The following is a 14,567-nucleotide window of genomic DNA, read 5'->3' as shown; positions in this document are numbered from 1 at the left end:
AATTTTATTAAAGTGTCACGTATAAATATTACACAATAGTAAAATATTTACACAAGTACAACCTTGATCTTTTCGTAAAAGGACAAGGTATGATAAGAGGCGTTTTTGGCCCCCTTCCCAAATAAGTTTATACATACATCATCGATAGCCTTAGTATAGAAACTATTCAAAACTATGATTTTTTTATGTTCCGGTGAAAGGAAGGTTGCCTAGCAACGGTTTAAATAAATAGCCAAATTATCACATATGCATTGCTTTCTCATTACACATTAGCATAATTCAAAATGATATTGTTTGTTTAACACTAACTTGAGTTTGCAAATGAAAAGTCACTTCAATTTCAGTTTAAAAAAAATGCTTAGCAACAACCTAACAACAAAATTTTTGCTTAGCAACGGTTCAAAAATTTGTAATTTCGGCCATATGAGGTATAAATATAGCAATATTTAAAGATTTAGCTACTGTAAATGATTTTTCTTTCATATATATGTTGTCTGAGTCATCATTTTTTTTTCTTCTAGAAAATGAAATTGACCATAGCAACCTAAAAGTTGCTTAGCAACAGTCGAAAAAGATAGAAATTAAATTGAACTACAAAAAAACCCTTTTGATTTTGAATTGTACAAATTAGAGTAAAATCAGGTTAGATTGTTAATACATGCAAGAATAACTAGCAGTAAGAAATGAAAGCAAGTCAATTGTATATCATGCTGATAAAAAGATTAGCAACCAATAGAGTGCTTAGCAACGGTTAAATAATGTTTTTTTTTGTAAACCGAAGTAGGTTTTTGGCCTTATTATTATATCTTGATGATGTAAATATTAAATCATATGCTGTTACCAGAACCAGGGTTGACATCTAAAAAAAAAAATGTTTAACCCCGCTGCATTTTTGCGCATGTCCCAAGTCAGGAGCCTCTGATGATTACCGGTACATTAAAAAACGCAAATGGATTAAAACTACTACTGAAGATTCAGTATCAGATTTATACAGTATGTATAGCAAATATGCATAGCCTGTACAATGTCATTGTTTGTCACATAAAAAATCGTACACTGTGATCTTTTTACACTTAACACAATATTTTAAAGACCAAAATGCTAAAAACAAAGTTCAAAGTTTTCAATGTGGTCAGGGTTTAAGACGTTAAAAACTCATTAAGATATGTAGACGAAAGAGGCATGATTATCTTCAAGCTTCTCTAAAAATTCATTATTTCTACGATATATATCCTGAAATTAGCACATTGATCGCCGGTGTATAGTATCATGTGCAATCATACCACATCTCCTTATCTTATCCAAACTGTTATGCTTTTTTAATGAAACAGTTGTTGGTAAGTAGTATTTCATGAAACCCCAAAACATTCGAATTTGATTAGAAACGTAGATATACTTCATTAAAGGGTCTCGGTGGCCGAGTTGTCTAAGAAGTTACTTCTGTAATCACTATAGCCAGTCAACACTGAGGTTGTGAGTTCGATCCCCGCACGTGCGGGTGCACTCGTTTTCAACCTTAATTTATCCTTTCAATGTTGATCTATTTATTATTTTCATTCTGAATGTCTTCACTTGCAGGACTGAATGTCCAGCCAAAAGGTTTCAACTTTCAAGATTTACAGCCAATTTCATTGAGTGTGAAGCCAAAGGTAAAATCTTTGGTAAGCTTGCTTGTTAGCTGAACCGTGAAGTCATTATTATGTCAGGTTTACCACCCTCCTTTCGAAGTCGCATAGTCCATCAGACAGATAGATTGGTAATCTGCTAAACTTGTATATTCTTAAAGGAGGGTAGTTAACCTGACATATGACTTTATGGTTCATCAAACAAGCAAGCTAACTAAATATATTACCTTTGACTTCACACTCAATGAAATCGGCTGTAGTATTCACCTAGTTCAACCTTTCCGGTATTGAATAAATATTTGAAGTTACTAAAAAATTTATTTATTGCATTAGGGACATTAAACTGTGGTACTAGTGGTGCAAGTTGTGCCTTCAATAGCAAGTGAGAGGGAAAACAAGTTCAACTACCGTTTTTGTAGAATATTCAACAACTACCCTAATTGTTTTTTAAGTAGCAAGAAATATTGACTAAGTTCAAAAATCTGTCATTTTTAGAATATTTGAAGAATAATAAAAATCCGATGGCAATACATGCTTCAGTTGTGTGTACAATAAACCTATTAGGTATTAAAGCTGTATCTAAAAAAAACTGTAGGAGGCTAACCGACTCTTTATATATATAGCTGGTACCAAAAATACTGGACATTTAAATTTTTTTTTTATCAAGAAATCAAAACCGTGTAGACATACACACCTCTATTATAAATAAAAAGCTTTTTATGTCAAAAACTGAAGGATATAGCTAGACGTATATGTCCGGACAGAAACAGACGGACAGACGGATGGACGGACGGACAGATCTAAATTAACGAACGTGCTCGACATTTTGTCCAGTGAGGGGAAGGGCGGAATGTGAAATAGAATTAAGAGGACATAGTTTACATGTACATTAAACAGCTAGGTAAGAAGTACCAGTGGACTCCAGGAATCGGTATAGGTTTGGCATGCAATTTTGTCACTTACATAGAACTCCAGACAAAACAAAATACACATTCGAAATGGCAAACAAATATAAATTAATGTAACGAACATTTAATTAAATGTTATAAAAGAATCAAGACCGTGTGGACGTACACACCTCTATTATAAATAAATAGCTTTTTAGGGCAAAAGCGGAAGGAGATAGCTATATAGACGGACAGACGGATATGATACATACATTTATTTTTCTATAGATGGTTAAAAAGAAAACTTCAAAGTGCAAATTATATACGTTTTGATGAAATGATTTTCTTCAGTACTACGAAAAGACTTTGAATATATTAAAAATTTATTATAAAATTCATTTGTAAGATTTCGTTGAGTATTTGAAAATTATAATGAATAAAAATTAATTCACCATATTTCAAGGGACACAACTCTGTATTTGGCTGCACAGTGTTAGACTATTTTGATCATTATGGGTCTAATTTCACGTACAACATATTTCTTTAAGACAGTGACATGTCTTGATGACAGGATACGAAAGAAAACAATCCGTACGTGATATTCTGATCAATTATGGATCCCGGAATAATTTCGTTCCCGTGCCGTTCACTTTGACGTATTATAATGACTTGTCAAAATATGTAAACAATCGGAATATTTTTCAAATTTTTAGACATGAGCGCCAACGTAGACCACCATGATCATTTATTATGTGAAAGATACATAAGAGTACAGTTGATGTTTGAAAATTTCAAGATGGTCTACGTTGGCGCTGATGTCAAATTTGGTCTCCGAACATGACGAAATTGTAGATTTTTTACACTTTTCGTCGTTTAAGGCTTTTCAAGGTCTCAGTTTGAACATATTTGAGTACATAACACCTAAAAATAAGGTTCTACATGGACGATCAGATACTGCAGTTCATTACACAGGCGTGATGGCTTTCAATTTCAAAGTTTAAAAATTCTGGAAAAAGGGGGGCCAGAAACGGCCCTTATCATACCTTGTCCTTTCATAATTAAACGACGAGAAATACGATTTAAACGAAACGGTCTTATTTACGTACACTGAAACATACGGTAACACGTATACTAAAATCCCCTTTCATAATACCCTCAACAATTTATCAATAGTTTGAAGGTATTGTACTATTGTATAGATATAAAGCTGTACGGAAAGGACCCCCATTAACAATTGTCATACATGTACATGTTACATAACACGGTTTATCTATCATTTATCAAAATAAACAATTTAGTAGGTCAGTGTCAACATGTATAGGCGTGTACTGTCATGTATCATATCTTTTTTGGATAAGGGAGGTATCATTGGATTTTTATAGCGGCTAGAATGATTTTTTTCCTGTATTATTTTACGTGTAATCTTTCTCCTGACTTTTTATTTTTCACTCTATTCGATCCTGCCTTTTAGCTCACTGGGACTCGAAGGGCCTAATGTGAGCTTATTCCAATACTTGGCGTCCGTCGTCTGTCGTCGTAAACTATTTGAAAATCTTCTCCTCTGAAACTACTGGGCCAAATACCTTCAAACTTGTCCTCAATGTTCCTTGGGGGTATCTAGTTTATAAATTGTATCCCAAGTGTTGATCCATCGACAAACATCGCCGCCATGGCTAAAAATAGAACATAGGGGTCAAATGCAGTTTTTGACTTATATCTCAAAAACTTAAGCATTTAGAGCAAATCTGACATGGGGGTAAAATTGTTCAATTGGTCAATATCTATCAGCCCTGAAGTTTTTAGACGAATCAAATAACCCATTGTTGGGTTGCTGCCACTAAACTGATAGTTTCATGGGAATTTTGCAGTTTTTTGTAAATATCTTGAGTATTATTATAGATAAATATAAACAGTAAAAGTTCAGTTAAATAATGTTCAGCAAAGTAAGATCTATAAAAAAGTTAACAAGACCATAATTGTCAATTGACCCCATAAGGAGTTAAATGGTCTTTAAAGAAAATTTTATACAATTTGTTCATCAAGTTTTCTAACATTTAAAAATCTTCTCCCCTGAATACAGGTGAGCGATTCAGGCTCTTGAGAGCCTCTTGTTTAGATACGTTTATTTTGACTTTTTTTTACGTAAATTTATTGTCATCCTGCCATTTTTTACACTCAAAACTCCTGTCCTGCCTTAAAAAATATCATCCAAGCCCCCTATATAAATCATATTGTAGCTACCTAAGTAAAGGTGGCATTGCTATATGAAATGATAACTTTTAAAAAGCATGACTAGGCATATACATTTGCTGCTGTTGTATGTCATTTTAAAACTTAAACCTGTAAAATGCTTTTTAAAATCCAAGCTTTTATTTGGGTTAACGAACAATTGATATACACTTTACTTGTGACTGAACTCGAATATAGTAATGTTAGAGATAATAGAGAAATTGAGTACTTACAAAACTTGTTTTACCCATGTTTTTGTTCTAATTCTTGAACCTCATGGTGGTTGTTTGTTTTAAATTTGTTCGACCATTTGATTTTCGGGGGGGGGGGGGAGGGGGGCTATGGTTTTTTTTCTAGACAAACTTTGTTTTTCGGCCAAAAACAATCTATTTTTTTGGCGAGTAGTGGAAAACAATTTTTTTTCTTTCAATTTAGCATTACATATAGTGGCAGCTGAGGGTGAAACAAACAAATTTTTTTTCAGGATCAGAAACAAATTATTTTTTTCTCCCAAAACTGGAAACAAAAAATAGTTTTATAGTATTTTTAAATGCCCTCTCCTTTAAGTAGAAATAAGGAGGTGTGGTATGAGTGCCAAAGAGATAACACCCCATCTAAGTAACAATGAGTAAAATTAAACAATTACAGGTCACAGTACCTTTAAGTTAGCTCACCCCAATTAGCAAGCTATATAAAGGAGGCCCCTCATGGGGGGTCCTAGTAATCACATAATCACCATTTTTTTGCCAATATAATCACATAATCATTAAATATTTGCTTATCTTTAGTAATCAAATAATCATAAACTAAAAATACAGTCCTAGGTAATCAAATAATCATGAAATATTTGGCTTAATAATCAAATAATCATTAAAAAAACGGCCAAGTAATCACATAATCAAAAACCCCATGAGGGCCCTCATAAAGGGTCTCAGAATGACAAGTGTAAAACAATTCAAACATTCAAGCATTGAATTTAATATTTTATTTCAGCAATATAATTATTTTCAGTATGCAGATTCCCTTTGCAAACAGCTTTCAATTTCATACTCATTCATCCATGATTTTTTAAACCGAATTTATAGAAAATAAAATTACGTAGCTGTATTTATTCAATGAAGTTGTATGCACGTTTTAGGATGTTTGCTTGTCATATTTTGGAATTTTTGTCATATTTTCGAAGTTCTCTGGTTTTATCCATTAGAATGCCTTAAAAAAATTGCCAATGGACCCCCATTTTCTTTTTATAAATCTTTAACATGTATAATTATAAGTCATTTGTAAAAGTCCTATAAAATTTTATTTATTTTTTAATAGTTTTTGAGACCTTTAACTGGTCAATAATAGAGCTATGAAAAGTCAAGAGAGAACATTTTCCCGCCAAAATTTCAATGGCTAATATCTCAAAAACAAGCACATTGACCCCTATATTTTTTGCTTTTTTAATCCCCAATTAATATCCTATCAATATATACTAGTTTTATTGAAAGCTATTTATTTTGAAACTGAGCAGCGAACTTCCTTAAAACGACTACTTATGCATATAGGCGTAATTGTATGCATATAATCTTAAAACATCATTTAACTCACGTTTCCTTCCTTAAAAATCTTTTGTCTACTGTCAGTTGCAAAATCCTTGAAAATTATAGAAAACTCATTGTTTGAAAAGTAGGTAATAATATTTTACTATCTTTTAAAAACTATTTGTGTCTTGTTAGGTGATTTAGATATTTCACTTTATAAAGTACACCGAGATGATAGGTAAATGTCGCTTCAATCTAAAGCAGTCAATGACTGAAAGTGTTTATTTACATATATATATTTGTATAAGTTCCTACATTAAAACAGTCACACTGTGTCGCCAACTTGATTGATTGATTGTCGTTGTCTTAACATCTAGTGGTAGCAAGTATTTCATGCAGGACAATCGCCAACTTAAACTATTTGAATAATTTAGTCAAAGTTAAAAAAAAAAAATCATTATCATTCGAAAGTATAATCGTAGTGGAATATTTATTTGTTCATTTGTTTTATGGTATATGTAACATTCCTGTAAGTTAATGATGATTTTCTTCCAACTCCGTCAGTAAAGGAGTGACATGTGTTTTTCGTTTGGTGTTAGTACATACCTACTTTTCTAAGAGGAGTTATGTTTGAACTCTTGTACAGTCACACAGAAAAATATATGAATCCCAAGAGATGTTAGTTATACACCAATGAGACAGAAATAACGCATGTAACAATATCAGTTTTCAATAAGTGACCAGGGTCTTCTAGTATACCATCTGTCCACTGAGTATTATTTAATATTTCATTTACCTATAAAGATTTGTCATCTAAACAGTACAATAAAAGAGTAGCACATTTTCAATGAGACAACTATCCAACAAAACTCGAATACAGTGGATGTAAGCAATATTAGTCAACCGTAACACCTTCAACAATAAGAAATAGTAGGTTATAAAAGGCCCCAACATGAAAAATATGAAACAATTCAATTGAGAAAATAACAGGATTATATAATATATTTATCAACCGATTCAATGTTAAACCGTATGAAAGGTTATGTAGAAATAAAAAAAAATTGTCAATGACCAAAACCAGACAAAAGAAATGGACAGCGAATTGCTAAACCAGCCTGTCCAACAGTACAGCTACAGATTTCTATTAATTTGTTTTAAAGGGGTTTCTTTTGGTGAAGAAAATATGATAATTGGCCAATACGGAACTTTGGATTCAATATCCTATAAGTATAGTCAAACAGGCGTCTCCAAATCAAGATCTCAACTGAAGAACATTCGACAGCAAACTAGATAATTATGCCTTTAATTTTGAAGTATACAGTTCAATATAACAAAACCAGACTCGCTGTCCGATATAAGAAGTCGATTTTTACATTCACTCAGTACGGGTTTCACTACCAGAGCCATAGCCATGTATAGATTAGATATAAACTAGATAAAACTGAAAACGGAAATTGGGAATTTTCAAAGAGACAACAACCCGACCATAGAACAGACAACAGCAGAAGGTCACCAACAGGTCTTCAATGCAGCGAGAAATTCCCACACCCAGAGGCGTCCTTCAGCTGGCTCCTAAACAAATAAATATACTAGTTCAGTGATAATGAACGCCATACTAAACTCAAATTGTACACAAGAAACTAAAATTTAAATTAATACAAGACTAACAAAGGCTAGAGGCTGCTGACATGGGACAAGCGCAAAAATGCGGCGGGGTTAAACATGTTTATAAGATCTCAGCCATCCCACTATACCTCAAGTATCAAGTGAAACAATATTAACGCCAAAATATGCAATCTTTAATGACCTGACAACAGTATCGTAACTATATCCCTTCTTGATAAGTCTATTTAAAGTTTTTTTTAGCTTCTGAGGTGAATACTGACATTTTTGTGCTTTATAAAGAATATTTCCATAAAAAATTGGATGTGAAATACCTGAACGTATAAGTCTAAATGTTGAGCTATATTTACGAATGATGTCCTTATACCGATGATGAAATTTAGTAGAATGAAATTCAAAACAGTGTGGCTGTTGGCCATTGATTGACACATTAAATTCATCCATTGACTGGGACAATTTACGTGAACGTTTGTCTGTAACGACCACTGTTCACGACGTACCTACGATAGACATTTAAACTGTGGGGTCACCAAAGGTTTCTTAACGCCTTTAATTATAAAATAATTCGAAAAATTAATCAGGAATAACCTTTATGTTTTGATTTATATAATTGATATAAATCAAAACATCGTGTTATTTCTGATTAATTTTTCGAATTACTTTATTAAGGTGTTGAGAACCTTTGGTGACCCCATAGTTTAAGTGTCTTTAAAAAGTACATAGAGAGCAGTGGTCGTTACATACAAACGTTCACCTAAATTTTCCCAGTGAATGGATGAATTTAATGTGTCAATCAATGGCCACAGCCACACTGTTTTGAATTTCATTCTAAATGTTTTGACTAGTTTGTGATATCGAAAACACTAGTCTGGTATAATATTTTTTCAGTAATACACAAATTTCTCTCGTTAAAATCTTAAGCATTGTTACATACACGAGCGAATCGTACAAGGTGAGATATACAAACACCGTAAGATGGTGACAAGGGAATGTCACCATCTAAAAATAGATAATTAACGCTAGGAAATGCAAAATCATCTCTTTTATCATATATTTTAATATTATGTTTTCCGTTAATGATATAGATATCAAGATCGAGGAAAGGGCAGTGGTCATTATTAGAATTAGTTTTATTTAAAGTAAGTTCTACAGGATAAATTTCTTTAGTATACATACTGAAGTCGGTTTTATTGAGAGCCAAAATATCATCCAAATATCTAAAAGTATTATTAAATTTGTGTATCAGATGTTGTTTCGATTGGTCTTTGCTCATTTTTGTCATAAATTGTGACTCGTGGCAATACAATAAAAGGTCCACAAATAAGTGGTGTACAGTTAGTCCCCATTGGAATTCCGATAACCTGACGATATACGGACTCTCCAAAGCGAACAAATAAGTTATCTAGTAAAAATTCAAGGGCAGATATAGTATCAAAGCATGTCTAATTGACATAGTTTTTTTGTTTATTGCTACTTAAAATGACCTAAAAGAGTTTGAACATATATATTCACATTCTGACTTTTTGAATGTTCATTTCAATAGGTGTGTGATTTTTTTTCTAAATAAGAATGTGAGGCAATGTGATATATAGGGTAGAAAAATCAAAACTTTGAACAGATTCAAAATCACCAATATATGCATGCAATTTATCAAGTACATGTACTTCCAACGAGTTTTTGACACTCCAAAAGTAATTAATTCCACCATTTTTGAAGGCCTTATTTGAACAATTTATTATCAGGTTTTTGATTGTACCAAGTGTACTGGTAAGAAGAATAGACAATTCAGTAGTGGAACAATGGCTTGAAGACGTAATAAATCTATATTTGTAAGGTGTTTTGTGTAGCTTCGGAAGCCAATACATAGTTGGGACTTTTATTGTATTTGGCTCTGCTTGTATTTAGCGGTAGCTAAAAGTTCATGTTTTTTACAGATGTTGTTTTCTGAAAATGGAGTCAGTTGGAATGTTGGGATACATACATTTGATTAGTAACGATATATTTAATTCTGAACAATAAACTTTCACTGATATGTTCTAAGGTATTAGTCAATAAGTGGTCAACCACATTATTCTTACAAATTGATAGATATTTATCTAAAATTAAACTCATGAAACTGTTGAAATATGTTATTGGACCTGACTTAATAAGAAAATATCTATGTTTTTAAATATTTACCTTATGTGCTATGAAGAAAATGAAATGATATAGAAGATAAATAAAAAAAATAAATGAAATATGGATAGACAGCCACATGATAAAATAAAACAGAATGTTCTCATATGACCGCATAAACCACTTCCACTTAAATAATGTTAAGGTCAACGCTCGTATTTGACATATAAATTGAACGGCCCACTTCACAAGGAACTTGACATGGGTACTAAGCTTCATGTTTATTCGCCCAAACATTTCATTTAATCCAAAAGTTAACCTACCCCAAACATTTCTTTTCTTTTTATCATTTCAGATTCACTTTTGGAATTTACTTTCTAATTTTTGAATGTAGGATAAATAATTGTTTTAAAGTCACTTTTAAAGGATACCTTAGAATTTAATCCATAATTGCTGTCTCCTTCAATATTTATAATATATACAATTTGATTTCAGTAGTTTGGAATCCTGTTTCAAAGTAAATATATAAATCCTTTAAGTAAAGATGTACGTAATTCAATCATTCATATTCATGTTTTTTTTAATTTATTTTAGTTTTAATAGGTCGCAATAACCAAGGAAAGTTTCTTTAGATTATAATGACCTTATTTGTATTAAAGCGATACCCTTTTAATTCATACATTAAGTTAAACAAATATTAACAGCACACTAACATTATTAAGTCAATTTATTCATTAAATGTTCAGCAGACAAATATTAAACCAAAATTAAGAAAAAATACCACTTGAAAACGTTTATTTACTTATGTAAACATATATGCATAATAGATTTGATGAAGAGCTAACCGGGTCCAATTTCATAATTGCTGTAATCATTAGTGTAGGTAAATAAGTTTGTCCACAAGATCGACCAAGTTCTTGACTGACTTTTTAGCAGTTAAGGAAAAAAATCTATCATGTTATATTTCAGTAAAATAGCTAGATGCAAATAATAAAGGAGGGGCTATTGCCATCCAGAGAAATTTAAATTAATTCACTACTTTTTTTTTTTTTTTTTTTTAATTATATCAATTTATAAATTCATATAGTTTTACACTTATTGACCATCGCAAGCAAGTTGACCAAGCTGTCTTTAGAACAAACAGATATTTATATCTACCATACCTAGAAAAGTGAGTTTTTTCATTCATCTTTTAGTAGCCGCCAGCTCTATATATTGTGACGTTATTATTTGCCCAGTAAATGATCATGTGCCATTGGCAATTAATTTTGAAATGATATAATAGTGACTTTGCAATACAAAATCGTGCATGTCATCTTCCTTAGCCATGTTTTGGCTACTCTGGTAAGGTCACTCTCGTTTAATAGCTCATCTCATATTTATATTTCTTAAACCTTTCAAAATATTGCTTCTTACGATTCTAGGTGCAGTTAAAAACTCGGAAAAGCCTACGAACGCAACAACTTCATTGCGTTTTTTAAATCTTTAGACTCAGTCCCACTAGACCACGATCGAACCACGCTCACCGCAAACTAAAATAAATTCAGATCGTAGTGAGGTCGCGGTATGAGCGGCATGAAAATGTAAATTTTCGTTGCTTTCACGATGATACTACGTCCTCATTACGCTTCTACAACGATCCCGCTACGATTATACTACGTTCTCACCGCGCTTATTCTGCGACCTCACTACGCTTATCAAGAACTTTCACGCTCATCACGTTCTCAATGCGACCATACCACGAGTTATCCGATTGCAACACGATCGTACCACGCTTCTACTGCGATTATAGCACGTTCTTATCACGATTATACTACGTTACGTTAATACCGATCTTACCACGTTCTCAGCAATAATATCAAAATCATGTTCCATATCAATACAGTTCCATTCCTTCTATTTCTGATTAATACGTAGATTTCTCGGAAACAATACAGTCATGCCACCAAAATCTACTAGAACACGTGGGCGTGGTGGTAGGGTTGATTCAGAGGCAGACAGAGCTCTGATAGTTACGAACCCTGATCCAGCAAAGATGTCGGAACGACTAATACAACCTGAATTACAACCTTTTCCGGGTCCATCAAACTCAAATGACGATATTTTAGTGAACGATAGTAGAGATGACACAGATGTGTGAATATAACAAAAAAATAGAAGATGTGGTATGATTGCAAATGAGACAACTCTCCAAACGAGACCAGAATGACACAGAAATTAACAACTATAGGTCACCGTACGGCCTTCAACAATGAGCAAAGCCCATTCCGCATGGCCTAGAAATAACAATGTGAAACAATTCAAACGAGAAAACTAACGGCTTTATTTATGTTAAAAGATGAATGGAAACATATATATATCACATTAACAAACGACAATCACTGATTTACAGGATCCAGACTTGGAATAGGCACATACTTACATAATGTGGCATGGTTGAGCAGTTAGAGAAAATGGACAAGAAGTCCTTATTACATACAGACAAACAAAACCTGGAGAGATTTAATATATTATATGCAAAAATGACAATAAGAATGAAAGTCGTAGTATGAACGTAGTCATGTCGTAGGAAGAGCGCGATGAGGGCGGCAAGGTCGTACTAGAACCATAACATGGTCTTGATTGAACAGCGTGGTGTAAACGTGGTATAGTCGTAGTGGAAGCGTAGTTTGGTCGCGATGAGAACGTGATTGTCGTAGTGAGGTCGTAATAACGTCGCTGTGAGATCGTAGCGCAGTCTCTCCGAATAGAATCACGCTTTCGCTACACTCTCGCTACGATGGTACAGCGGCCTTTGCGATCTTACCATGATCTTACTGCGCTTTCACTACGCTTCTACTACGACCTGATTTCGCCACGACCGCACCACGATTGTTTTGAACATGATCTTTTTTTCACAGATCGTAGCGCAATTGTGGCCTAGTGGGACTGCGGTATTACAGCCAATGCTACGTCAACTATGTTAGCAAAAGCGTAACGTTCTGAAATATCGAATATATTTCTTTTAAAGAGGACGAAAAGTTACTTAAAATATTATAATCGATCTATTTCTTATAAGTTCAAAACAATATGGTCCGAATAACAGGAACACTATTCAAATATTTGATTATATCAAATGAATCGCTTTGCATGTATTTCTTCTCCAAGGTTCATTTCAACGGAGCCCTGTTGGTCTCATACACACATATATAATTTTCGTTTTAAGTCTCTCATCGTAGAATTAAAGTTGAACACTGTAAATTTTAGGTCCAGTGCTACATAGACGCAGTCCACCAACGCTGCAGATATTTAAAAATATAGCAAAAATATATTAAATGTAGCGCTGGAGATATTTTAAGTCGAGCACTGTAAATATAAAGTTAAGCGCGTTAAATATAAAGTCAAGCGCTGTAGATGTAAAGTCAGGGGCAGAAGATGTTACGTCCAGCGCTGGATTTTAACTTCAGCACAAACATATTTGAAGCCCACCGCTGGAGATGTAACGTGCAGCGTTGGCTGCACGTTACATCTCCAGCGGTGGGCTTCAAATATGCAGCGCATGACTTTATTTCTCCAGTGCTGGACTAAAAAACTAATATTCTGTATCTATGAGGTCAACAGCGGGGCTCTTTGTACATTTCTAAGTAATACGGCAAAACAGCTTCTGATTTTTGCTTCATGTATTCGACGCATTTCTTAAAATACACGTAATCATTTTGGTAGATGTTGATCATTTCATATTCAAAATGTATAAATCTAGTATATATATCATCTGTTTGCTGATCCTCCGTATAGGCTTCTGTATATCTACATTAGTATTTATTGCATTTAATATTTAGCAATACAATTAAAAGACATATGCATAAACATTATGTTTCAGCTTCTTTCACAAAGATGATGATTGTACTTGCTTTTTTATAATTATAAATCCATTTACTTTTTTGTTTGTCAATTCGTCAATGGCGTTTGATAATATCAACTTAGAGCTTCTATTGAACAATTAAAAAAAATGATATTGGCAGCCGGTGAAATTGTGAATGGTTTTTTTTTTAAATAGAACAGATAAAAACTCTAATCAAAAATGATAATGATGCTTTACTGGGGCTGAATTTCCTAAATTTTCTATCCTGCTAAAGAATCATATTAGTTTTTATCTAAAATCTATCATTAAAAGCATGCATCTTTGGAGAACAAAATGCAAAGTATTTGCTTGTTTTACTCACCTAAATATTAGTAGTTAGTCATTTGTGGAAGTTGCAAATACTTCTTTGACACTCAAATAATAATAGACAATATCTTGTGTCGTACCCGTTCAACAAAACTTCAAGCTGTGTATAAACTTTTATCTACTTCTTTACACAAACAGGAGTTTGGGAAAGACGAACTGGATGGTTCTATCTCCAAGATAAACAAGACATTTATTTTAGGTATACTTTATATATACTTTTAAACCCTCTAATTGGTTAAGTGACTTAAGTCAATAACTTTTGAAGGACATCGCAAATAGGCATTTCTTATCTAAATTTCTTTTTCTTCGAAGGATATCATTTAATTATCTTTATTATTCAAAAGATGACGAGATTATA

At 32.9% G+C, this 14,567-nt stretch overlaps 1 protein-coding gene across 1 annotated transcript in view; it reads right to left on the bottom strand.

The window, feature by feature from the left end:
* The window catches only part of LOC139524336 (electroneutral sodium bicarbonate exchanger 1-like), a 48,450-nt gene extending 34,123 nt beyond the window's left edge, over nucleotides 1-14,327 (bottom strand). Inside the window, exon 1 of the mRNA XM_071319098.1 lies at nucleotides 14,205-14,327. The gene's annotated coding sequence lies outside the window, so the exon portion shown is untranslated. The remainder of the gene's footprint in view (nucleotides 1-14,204) is intronic.
* Between the last annotated feature and the right edge of the window lie 240 nt (nucleotides 14,328-14,567).

Source organism: Mytilus edulis, chromosome 5 (genome assembly GCF_963676685.1).
Source record: "Mytilus edulis chromosome 5, xbMytEdul2.2, whole genome shotgun sequence".
In the NCBI taxonomy this organism is placed as follows: domain Eukaryota; kingdom Metazoa; phylum Mollusca; class Bivalvia; order Mytilida; family Mytilidae; genus Mytilus; species Mytilus edulis.
The sequence above is the reverse complement of the archived record's forward strand: the minus strand, read 5'-3'. Positions and strand labels throughout refer to the sequence as shown.